Source organism: Rhinatrema bivittatum, chromosome 13 (assembly GCF_901001135.1).
Source record: "Rhinatrema bivittatum chromosome 13, aRhiBiv1.1, whole genome shotgun sequence".
Lineage (NCBI taxonomy): Eukaryota > Metazoa > Chordata > Amphibia > Gymnophiona > Rhinatrematidae > Rhinatrema > Rhinatrema bivittatum.
Genome location: NC_042627.1, coordinates 352,601 through 364,912, shown reverse-complemented (window position 1 = coordinate 364,912; position 12,312 = coordinate 352,601). Strand labels below are relative to the sequence as shown.

General features: G+C 44.6%; 1 protein-coding gene across 8 annotated transcripts in view; it reads left to right on the top strand.

Annotated features, from left to right (window-relative positions):
• PATL1 (PAT1 homolog 1, processing body mRNA decay factor) overlaps positions 1-12,312 on the top strand; it is a 166,867-nt gene that overhangs the window by 93,863 nt on the left and 60,692 nt on the right. The window lies entirely within an intron of this gene.

Below are 12,312 nucleotides of genomic sequence, written 5' to 3'. Positions count from 1 at the left end.
AACACGTGTGTGTAAGAGGAAAGCATGTGCTGAAGATACTATCAGGTGAACCTGCTCATGTGTCTGAATGCATCAGAAGCCCCAGCTGAAGGGTTTTATTGTGGGAAGTAAATGCATAACACGTGTGTGTAAGGGGAAAGCATGTGCTGAAGATACTATCAGGTGAACCTGCTCATGTGTCTGAATGCATCAGAAGCCCAAGCTGAAGGGTTTTATTGTGGGAAGTAAATGCATAACAGGGTGTGTGTAAGAGGAAAGCATGTGCTGAAGATACTATCAGGTGAACCTGCTCATGTGTCTGAATGCATCCTAAGCCCCAGCTGAAGGGTTTTATTGTGGGAAGTAAATGCATAACAGGGTGTGTAAGAGGAAAGCATGTGCTGAAGATACTATCAGGTGAACCTGCTCATGTGTCTGAATGCATCAGAAGCCCCAGCTGAAGGGTTTTATTGTGGGAAGTAAATGCATAACACGTGTGTGTAAGAGGAAAGCATGTGCTGAAGATACTATCAGGTGAACCTGCTCATGTGTCTGAATGCATCCTAAGCCCCAGCTGAAGGGTTTTATTGTGGGAAGTAAATGCATAACAGGGTGTGTGTAAGAGGAAAGCATGTGCTGAAGATACTATCAGGTGAACCTGCTCATGTGTCTGAATGCATCAGAAGCCCCAGCTGAAGGGTTTTATTGTGGGAAGTAAATGCATAACAGGGTGTGTAAGAGGAAAGCATGTGCTGAAGATACTATCAGGTGAACCTGCTCATGTGTCTGAATGCATCAGAAGCCCCAGCTGAAGGGTTTTATTGTGGGAAGTAAATGCATAACACGTGTGTGTAAGAGGAAAGCATGTGCTGAAGATACTATCAGGTGAGCCTGCTCATGTGTCTGAATGCATCCTAAGCCCCAGCTGAAGGGTTTTATTGTGGGAAGTAAATGCATAACAGGGTGTGTGTAAGGGGAAAGCATGTGCTGAAGATACTATCAGGTGAACCTGCTCATGTGTCTGAATGCATCAGAAGCCCCAGCTGAAGGGTTTTATTGTGGGAAGTAAATGCATAACACGTGTGTGTAAGAGGAAAGCATGTGCTGAAGATACTATCAGGTGAACCTGCTCATGTGTCTGAATGCATCAGAAGCCCCAGCTGAAGGGTTTTATTGTGGGAAGTAAATGCATAACAGGGTGTGTGTAAGGGGAAAGCATGTGCTGAAGATACTATCAGGTGAACCTGCTCATGTGTCTGAATGCATCAGAAGCCCCAGCTGAAGGGTTTTATTGTGGGAAGTAAATGCATAACAGGGTGTGTAAGAGGAAAGCATGTGCTGAAGATACTATCAGGTGAACCTGCTCATGTGTCTGAATGCATCAGAAGCCCCAGCTGAAGGGTTTTATTGTGGGAAGTAAATGCATAACACGTGTGTGTAAGGGGAAAGCATGTGCTGAAGATACTATCAGGTGAGCCTGCTCATGTGTCTGAATGCATCAGAAGCCCCAGCTGAAGGGTTTTATTGTGGGAAGTAAATGCATAACAGGGTGTGTGTAAGGGGAAAGCATGTGCTGAAGATACTATCAGGTGAACCTGCTCATGTGTCTGAATGCATCAGAAGCCCCAGCTGAAGGGTTTTATTGTGGGAAGTAAATGCATAACAGGGTGTGTAAGGGGAAAGCATGTGCTGAAGATACTATCAGGTGAACCTGCTCATGTGTCTGAATGCATCAGAAGCCCCAGCTGAAGGGTTTTATTGTGGGAAGTAAATGCATAACAGGGTGTGTAAGAGGAAAGCATGTGCTGAAGATACTATCAGGTGAACCTGCTCATGTGTCTGAATGCATCAGAAGCCCCAGCTGAAGGGTTTTATTGTGGGAAGTAAATGCATAACACGTGTGTGTAAGGGGAAAGCATGTGCTGAAGATACTATCAGGTGAACCTGCTCATGTGTCTGAATGCATCCTAAGCCCCAGCTGAAGGGTTTTATTGTGGGAAGTAAATGCATAACAGGGTGTGTGTAAGGGGAAAGCATGTGCTGAAGATACTATCAGGTGAACCTGCTCATGTGTCTGAATGCATCAGAAGCCCCAGCTGAAGGGTTTTATTGTGGGAAGTAAATGCATAACAGGGTGTGTGTAAGGGGAAAGCATGTGCTGAAGATACTATCAGGTGAACCTGCTCATGTGTCTGAATGCATCAGAAGCCCCAGCTGAAGGGTTTTATTGTGGGAAGTAAATGCATAACAGGGTGTGTGTAAGAGGAAAGCATGTGCTGAAGATACTATCAGGTGAACCTGCTCATGTGTCTGAATGCATCAGAAGCCCCAGCTGAAGGGTTTTATTGTGGGAAGTAAATGCATAACACGTGTGTGTAAGGGGAAAGCATGTGCTGAAGATACTATCAGGTGAACCTGCTCATGTGTCTGAATGCATCAGAAGCCCCAGCTGAAGGGTTTTATTATGGGAAGTAAATGCATAACACGTGTGTGTAAGGGGAAAGCATGTGCTGAAGATACTATCAGGTGAACCTGCTCATGTGTCTGAATGCATCAGAAGCCCCAGCTGAAGGGTTTTATTGTGGGAAGTAAATGCATAACACGTGTGTGTAAGGGGAAAGCACGTGCTGAAGATACTATCAGGTGAACCTGCTCATGTGTCTGAATGCATCAGAAGCCCCAGCTGAAGGGTTTTATTGTGGGAAGTAAATGCATAACACGTGTGTGTAAGAGGAAAGCATGTGCTGAAGATACTATCAGGTGAGCCTGCTCATGTGTCTGAATGCATCCTAAGCCCCAGCTGAAGGGTTTTATTGTGGGAAGTAAATGCATAACACGTGTGTGTAAGGGGAAAGCATGTGCTGAAGATACTATCAGGTGAACCTGCTCATGTGTCTGAATGCATCAGAAGCCCCAGCTGAAGGGTTTTATTGTGGGAAGTAAATGCATAACACGTGTGTGTAAGGGGAAAGCATGTGCTGAAGATACTATCAGGTGAGCCTGCTCATGTGTCTGAATGCATCCTAAGCCCCAGCTGAAGGGTTTTATTGTGGGAAGTAAATGCATAACAGGGTGTGTGTAAGAGGAAAGCATGTGCTGAAGATACTATCAGGTGAACCTGCTCATGTGTCTGAATGCATCAGAAGCCCCAGCTGAAGGGTTTTATTGTGGGAAGTAAATGCATAACAGGGTGTGTGAGCATGTGCTGAAGATACTATCAGGTGAACCTGCTCATGTGTCTGAATGCATCAGAAGCCCCAGCTGAAGGGTTTTATTGTGGGAAGTAAATGCATAACACGATGTGTGTAAGGGGAAAGCATGTGCTGAAGATACTATCAGGTGAGCCTGCTCATGTGTCTGAATGCATCAGAAGCCCCAGCTGAAGGGTTTTATTGTGGGAAGTAAATGCATAACAGGGTGTGTGTAAGAGGAAAGCATGTGCTGAAGATACTATCAGGTGAGCCTGCTCATGTGTCTGAATGCATCAGAAGCCCCAGCTGAAGGGTTTTATTGTGGGAAGTAAATGCATAACACGGTGTGTGTAAGAGGAAAGCATGTGCTGAAGATACTATCAGGTGAACCTGCTCATGTGTCTGAATGCATCAGAAGCCCCAGCTGAAGGGTTTTATTGTGGGAAGTAAATGCATAACACGTGTGTGTAAGGGGAAAGCATGTGCTGAAGATACTATCAGGTGAGCCTGCTCATGTGTCTGAATGCATCAGAAGCCCCAGCTGAAGGGTTTTATTGTGGGAAGTAAATGCATAACAGGGTGTGTAAGGGGAAAGCATGTGCTGAAGATACTATCAGGTGAACCTGCTCATGTGTCTGAATGCATCAGAAGCCCCAGCTGAAGGGTTTTATTGTGGGAAGTAAATGCATAACAGGGTGTGTAAGAGGAAAGCATGTGCTGAAGATACTATCAGGTGAACCTGCTCATGTGTCTGAATGCATCAGAAGCCCCAGCTGAAGGGTTTTATTGTGGGAAGTAAATGCATAACACGTGTGTGTAAGGGGAAAGCATGTGCTGAAGATACTATCAGGTGAACCTGCTCATGTGTCTGAATGCATCAGAAGCCCCAGCTGAAGGGTTTTATTGTGGGAAGTAAATGCATAACACGTGTGTGTAAGAGGAAAGCATGTGCTGAAGATACTATCAGGTGAACCTGCTCATGTGTCTGAATGCATCAGAAGCCCCAGCTGAAGGGTTTTATTGTGGGAAGTAAATGCATAACAGGGTGTGTGTAAGAGGAAAGCATGTGCTGAAGATACTATCAGGTGAGCCTGCTCATGTGTCTGAATGCATCAGAAGCCCCAGCTGAAGGGTTTTATTGTGGGAAGTAAATGCATAACAGGGTGTGTGTAAGAGGAAAGCATGTGCTGAAGATACTATCAGGTGAGCCTGCTCATGTGTCTGAATGCATCAGAAGCCCCAGCTGAAGGGTTTTATTGTGGGAAGTAAATGCATAACAGGGTGTGTGTAAGAGGAAAGCATGTGCTGAAGATACTATCAGGTGAGCCTGCTCATGTGTCTGAATGCATCAGAAGCCCCAGCTGAAGGGTTTTATTGTGGGAAGTAAATGCATAACACGTGTGTGTAAGGGGAAAGCATGTGCTGAAGATACTATCAGGTGAGCCTGCTCATGTGTCTGAATGCATCAGAAGCCCCAGCTGAAGGGTTTTATTGTGGGAAGTAAATGCATAACAGGGTGTGTGTAAGAGGAAAGCATGTGCTGAAGATACTATCAGGTGAACCTGCTCATGTGTCTGAATGCATCAGAAGCCCCAGCTGAAGGGTTTTATTGTGGGAAGTAAATGCATAACACGGTGTGTGTAAGGGGAAAGCATGTGCTGAAGATACTATCAGGTGAACCTGCTCATGTGTCTGAATGCATCAGAAGCCCCAGCTGAAGGGTTTTATTGTGGGAAGTAAATGCATAACAGGGTGTGTGTAAGAGGAAAGCATGTGCTGAAGATACTATCAGGTGAGCCTGCTCATGTGTCTGAATGCATCAGAAGCCCCAGCTGAAGGGTTTTATTGTGGGAAGTAAATGCATAACAGGGTGTGTGTAAGAGGAAAGCATGTGCTGAAGATACTATCAGGTGAGCCTGCTCATGTGTCTGAATGCATCAGAAGCCCCAGCTGAAGGGTTTTATTGTGGGAAGTAAATGCATAACAGGGTGTGTGTAAGAGGAAAGCATGTGCTGAAGATACTATCAGGTGAGCCTGCTCATGTGTCTGAATGCATCAGAAGCCCCAGCTGAAGGGTTTTATTGTGGGAAGTAAATGCATAACACGTGGGGGTAAGGGGGAAAGCATGTGCTGAAGATACTATCAGGTGAGCCTGCTCATGTGTCTGAATGCATCAGAAGCCCCAGCTGAAGGGTTTTATTGTGGGAAGTAAATGCATAACAGGGTGTGTGTAAGAGGAAAGCATGTGCTGAAGATACTATCAGGTGAACCTGCTCATGTGTCTGAATGCATCAGAAGCCCCAGCTGAAGGGTTTTATTGTGGGAAGTAAATGCATAACACGGTGTGTGTAAGGGGAAAGCATGTGCTGAAGATACTATCAGGTGAACCTGCTCATGTGTCTGAATGCATCAGAAGCCCCAGCTGAAGGGTTTTATTGTGGGAAGTAAATGCATAACAGGGTGTGTAAGAGGAAAGCATGTGCTGAAGATACTATCAGGTGAACCTGCTCATGTGTCTGAATGCATCAGAAGCCCCAGCTGAAGGGTTTTATTGTGGGAAGAGTTCCCTGGCGCTGCTTGGCATTTGTTCTGCAGGAGAGGCAGCCTTATCTAATACAGCAATCCCCCCCCCCCCCCATAGCTAAAGCCAGGTAAGCACGTCAGAAAGTGAAACTCTTCCAATTCTGAAGTGAAGAACTGGTTTCAGTGAGGGAGCACTGGGCTAATCTGATTAACCTGCAGTGCTGTTTCAGTGCATTTTCATGCTTAGCTAAACTTGATCTCTCCAATAATTATGAAGCCTACGTGCAGAGGCAGAAAATGTTTTGGTTTATTTGTTTTGCAGGCCGCAGTCATTCATTTGATTCGTTCCAAACAAAAATTTGTTTTATTCATTCATTTCCCACAATATTTATTTATTTAACATGTTTTGTACACCGTCATTCTGTTTCGCCATCAGAATGGTTTACAGTAGTAGAGACATAATATTGTTTACAAACATCATTGCAGCAAATTGTCATATTGAAATAACGTTTGGGGTTTAAAGGTTAGATAATACTCAACAGTGAAAACAATGCAGCCTTTTTTGGGCTTCCAAATAGGGATGCCAACTGTCTGGATGTTTTCCAGACAGAACGGATATTAGAGGTACTGACCGGAAGCCAGGACAAGGGCTAAAATGTCCAGATTTTAGCCTTCAGATTCAGCTGCAGTCCTGTCCAATCTATCCTCTACCACATCCACCATCTCATTTATCCACAGAGTGCTGCTTATCCAGCCCAGCACCATAATGCCACAGTCACACAGTCCTCCTTGTAGCGCAAAAAGGAGAGCAGTGTCAACCCAGAAACAGGAGGTGTCCCAATGCCAGCATGTTCTGGGGAGGTGGAGGGGGTTAGTCTCTCCCCCCCCCCAACTACACACACACACACACACACGCTATCTCAGTGTATGTGTGTGGGAAGGAGGGGAAGAGAGCATGTATGGATATATAATTGGAGGAAAGACAGCTTGCATGTGTATGGGGGAGAGTATGGGTGTGTGTGTGTATAATGTGGAGAGAAAGCGTGTGTGTATGGCATGGAGAGAGAGCATTGTGTGTGTACATGTTGGGGAGAGAGAGCATTGTATGTGTATAGTAGAGAGAGCATGTGTGTGCATAGCACAAAGAGAAAGTGTGTGTGTATATGGCAGGGAGAGAGAGAGAGAGAGCATGTATGTTCTGCAAGAACTCAAAAATGAAATTTTAGACTTATTACAAGCAATTTGTAACTATCATTAAAGACTGGAAGGTGGCCAATGTAACCCCAATATTTAAAAAGGGCTCCAGAGGTGATCCTTGAATCCGTAGATTGGAGAGCCTGACTTCAATGCCCAGAAAAATCGTGGAAAGTATTATAAAGAATAAAATCGCAAAACATATAGAAAGACATGGTTTAATGGGACACAGCCAGCATGGATTTATCCAGGCAAAGTCTTGCCTCACAAATCTGTTACATTTTTCTGATGGGGTGAATAAACATATGGATAAAGGTGAACCGCTAGATATGGTGTACTGTATTTGGATTTTCAGAAGGTGTTGGACAAAGTCATTCATAAGAGGGTTTCTAAGGAAACTAAAAAGTCATGGGATAGGAGGTGATTTCCTTTTGTGGATTGCAAACTGGTTAAAAGACAGGAAACAGAGTAGGATTAAATGGTCTGTTTTCACAGTGGAAAAAGAAACAGTGGAGTGCCTCAGGGTGCTTTTTAATATATTTATAAATGATCTGGAAGTGAGGTGATTAGATTTGTAGATGATGCAAAATTATTCAGAGTAGTTAAATCATTTGTGGATTGTGATAAATTGCAGGAGGACCTTATGCAACTTGAAGACTGGGCGTCCAAATGACAGGTGAAATTTAATGAGGACAAGTGCAAGATGAAGCATATAGGGAAAGAGAACCCATGCTATAATGTTAGGTTCCATATTGAAGTTACTACTCAGGAAAAAGATCTAGGCATCATAGTTGATGATATATTGAAATCATCAGCTCAGTGTGCTATGGCGGTCAAAAAAGAAAACAGAGTGTTAGGAAGTATTAGAAAAAAATGGCAAATAAAACTGAGGAAATCATAATGACTCTGTATCACTCCATGGTGAAACCACCTTGAATACTATGTTTAAGTCTGGTTGCTGCATCTCAAAAAAGATATAGTTCATTGGAGAAAGTACAGAGAAGGGTGACCAAAATGATAAAGGGAATGGAACAGCTCCCCTATGAGGAAAGGCTAAAGAGGTTAGGGCTATTCATCTTGGAGAAGACGGCTGAGAGGGGATATGATAGAGGTTTAATAAATCATGAAAGGACTTGAATGGGTAATTGTGAATCGGTTATTTACTCTTTTGGATAAGACAAGGACTACGGGTAACTCCATGAAGTTAGCAATTAGCATATTTAAAACAAATGAGAGAAAATTATTTTTCACTTAACACACAATTAAGCTCTGGAACTCCTTGTCAGAGTATGTGGTTAAAGAGTTAGTGTAGCTGGGTTTAAAAAAGGTTTGGATAATTTCCTGGAGGAGAAGTCCATAAACTATTAATCAAAAGGAAATAGCCACTACTTGTTGCCGGCATTACTAGCATGGGATCTATTTAATATTTGGGTACTTGCCACGGATTGGATTGGACCCAAGAAACAAATCGGAAGCCGATCATTAATGCTGAAAAGCAGGACAAAATGTAGTGATTGGTATAATCAGGGATTCTTTATTGGTTTTAGCCCGACTCTGGCCGAGTTTCGCTCTCGCAGGAGCTGCCTTAGGGGCTACTGTACCAATGGTTGCTTGTATTATCTCACATGAATAATATGAGAACTTCACATCATATAAATTGGAATTATGGAAAGTTGACGCAACGTAGAGACAGTAGTTTGTCACTCTTAGTGCAGTAAGTATCTTAGTCACGTTCTTTTCTTTCAAGAGTGCCATTTGTTTTTTCAAAAAACATTCACACTCCAATTGACAAACTACTGTCTCTACGTTGAGTCAACTTTCCCCTCAGTCGTCTCTTCTCCAAGCTGAAAAGTCTTAACCTCTTTAGCCTTTCCTCGTAGGAAAGTTATTCCATTCCCCTTATTTTTTTTCAGAGAAACCGGAGTATTCAGAAAAATTTGATGATACATTGTAATGTGCTGAGTTGGCATATCTCACTGAAATTCCTCAAACTCGGTTCCTTGAATACCAATATGCAGGACTAATGAAAATATTTAATCTTGGCAAATGATAAAATGAATAGTTTTTGGAATAAAATTGTAATGTAGATATCTGTGGATCTGTCAGATTTTCCATCTGCAATGAAAGTCACACAGATCAGTTGAGAAGTCCAATAGCTCAGTGAAAAAAAAAATCTCTGATCACTTGTAGTCCCTTCAAAAGGGCTTGAAAAAATGTTTATCCCAGGACAAGCAGGATGCTAGTCCTCACATATGGGTGACGTCACTGACAGAGCCCTATCGGAAAACTTTCTGTCAACGTTTCTAGAAACTTTTGACTGGCATCCTGAGCCCACTGAGCATACCCAGCATGCTGTGATCCCTTGAGCCACAGGGGTCTCCCTTCAGTCTTCTTTTTTCCGCGCTGCTAGTAGCTTAACGGGTAAGGAGCCCTGTGTGGTGAATATTCACTACAAAAAAATTTCAGAAAAAGTTATCCCGCCGTAGGGGTCTCCCTCTTTTTCACCGTCGGTGAGTGATTTCGTTTTTTCCAGTCGATTCGGTTATCGTTAAACCTAGTCAGAAGGTCATCGACGGCTGTCCGGCCTTCGCTATGGCTACCGGTTTTAAAAAGTGCCCGAATTACTCCTGCACTATGTCCATAATGGACCCACACATCGAGTGTGTATTCTGTCTCGGCGAGAGACATGATGTGTCGACATGCCCGAGATGCGCCGAAATGACGCCGAAAGGCAGGTGAGCGCGCATGGAAAAGATGGAACATCTTTCATCTTCAACTGATGCCGTCTACTTCAACTTCGACACAATAGTCTCTGGCTGGAGAGATTAAAAGGGTTGTTCTGAAAACTCTACATCGCCCGGATGAAGCAGGTGATCGGCCTTCACCGACCCCTTCCCGGTCATCGATAAAGTCTACATCTATAATCGAAAAGGGCGTTGAACATTGACAGAAGCACCAACATCAACATCGGAGGCCTCAGGATCTGGAATTGGACCCGATAACCGGAGTTCCCTCAATAATCATCGAACCAACTCCTAAGAAACCTCGGAGAGAGGAGTCTCTACTGCCCTCGAGGCCTTCGACTCCTAGGCGATCCCCACTGATATCGGTGCAGGGAACCGTACTTCCACAGGGACCAGTGGATATACTGGTTTTGCCTTCACTGCCTCCCCCAGTAGCTGCTCTGTCTTCACCAGCTATGAGGGTGGAACTGGATGGTTATATCTGCCAAGCAGTTCGAGACACACTCTGAGACATGCCTTCGATGCCAGCACCAACAACGATTCCACCCTCGATGCTAGTTCCGTCGCCGGCATCGATTCCAACCCCGTCACCGGTGTTGATTCCGATGTCATCACTGAGTCCATCGCCGGCCCTGGTTCAACCACCGAGACAGACACCCTCACCGGCACCGATGCCTATACCAACACCGGTGCCGGATATGTCCTTCTTAGCACCAATACTAGCGAAGTTGGACACTCTCGGTGCCATTCTGGTGCAACCACCCGATGTTCCGATGCCAAGATCGATAGAAGAGATAACAAAAGATTTACCGATGCCTGAGCCTATGCCAGGTCCATCAGGAATCTCTCGTCCAAGACCATCTTTTTCTCCATTGTTTCCATCGAGACCACCGGTGAAACCCTCGATACCTTCGATGCCATCCTTTCCTCTTCCATTGACTCCTCCTCGTCCACATTCCTCGGACACTTGGGGTGATCCAGATACTGACTCTTCCTCGGAGGAAGTCCTCTCAGATCCTTCTCCGGAGGAAAGAAGGAAGTTCCCTCCAGAGGACCTCTCTTTCTCTACTTTCATTAAAGAGATGGCTGACACTATTCCTTTTCAGCTAGTATCTGAAGAAGATGCTAGACAGAAAACACTGGAGGTATTACAGTTAGTGGATCCACCTAAAGAAGTCCTGGCACTACCAGTTCATGAAGTTCTTGTGGATTTACAACACAGGTTATGGGAGCATCCCTGTACCATACCACCTGTCAATAAGCAGACTGATGCCACCTATCTGGTACAGAACATTCCTGGCTTCCAGAAAACACAACTGCCTCACCAATTGGTGGTAGTAGAGTCTGCTCAAAAGAGGTCTAAAAGGATTAAACCTCATTCATCAAATCCTCCTGGAAAAGAACACAGGTTTTTGGACTCCATCGGCAGAAAAATGTTCCAAGGTTCAATGCTAGTGTCCAGAACTGCGTCCTACCAACTTTATATGATGCAATACCAGCGTAATCTCTGGAAAAAAACTTCAGGAGTTATTGGAATCTCTTCCCCAACAATTCCAAGATTCCTTTAACAACATCATTTATAAGGGCCTGGAATTTGGGAAACATGAAGTTAGAGCAGCATATGATAGCTTTGAAGCTTCATCTAGGATGTCTGCCACAGGCATTAGTGCTCGTAGATGCGCCTGGCTCAAGGCCTCTGACCTGAGACCAGAGGTACAAGAGAAGCTTGCTGATCTGCCTTGTACAGGAGATAACCTCTTTGGAGACAAGGTACGTGAAGCAGTCTCACAACTGAAGGAACACTTGGAAACACTATATCAACTTTCCTCTGTTCCACCAGAATCCCAACCATCCACACGTAGACTTCCAAGGAAGGATTCAAAAAGGCCATATTATAGACCACGGAGATACTATCCTCCTGCAGCCCGTGGTAGCTCATCAAGGCCAACACAAAGATCGCAGACCCGACAACCAAGAGCACCTAGATCTCAACCCCCGCCGCAAACAGGCCTGGCTTTGGGATTTTGAAAACTCACCAGAGAACAGAAGCCTGCCTACCAATCCGACCCCAAAATTGCCGGTAGGTGGTCGGATCACTTTCTTCCATCACAATTGGTCGCACCACTACAGACCAATGGGTACTCTCAATAACATCTCAAGGTTACCATCGGACTTTCTTAACTGTACCAAACAATACTCCTCCCACCTGTCTTGGACAGTGAAAAATCAATCCACACTTTTACAAAAAGAATTATCCACCCTTCTGAGAGCCAGGTGATGTTCCCTGACCTCAGCAGGGCAGAGGATTCTACTCCCCATACTTCCTCATTCCAAAGAAAACAGAAGGCCTACGTCCCATATTGGACCTCAAAAAATACCTACGAAAATTCAGGATGATATCATTGGGCACCATGTTACCTCTACTTCAAAAAGGAGATTGGCTCTGTTCTCTGGGTCTTCAAGATGCTTACGCCTACATACCAATAATTCTTCCTCATTGCAAGTATCTGCGATTTCCTAGTGGGACGACTACATTTCCAGTACCGGGTTCTACCATTCGGTCTTGCCTCAGCACCTCGAGTGTTCACAAAGTGCCTGGAAGTGGCAGCAGCCTACTTGCACAAGGAAGGCGTACACGTTTTTCCTTATCTGGACGACTGGCTCATCAGAAGCCAAACAAG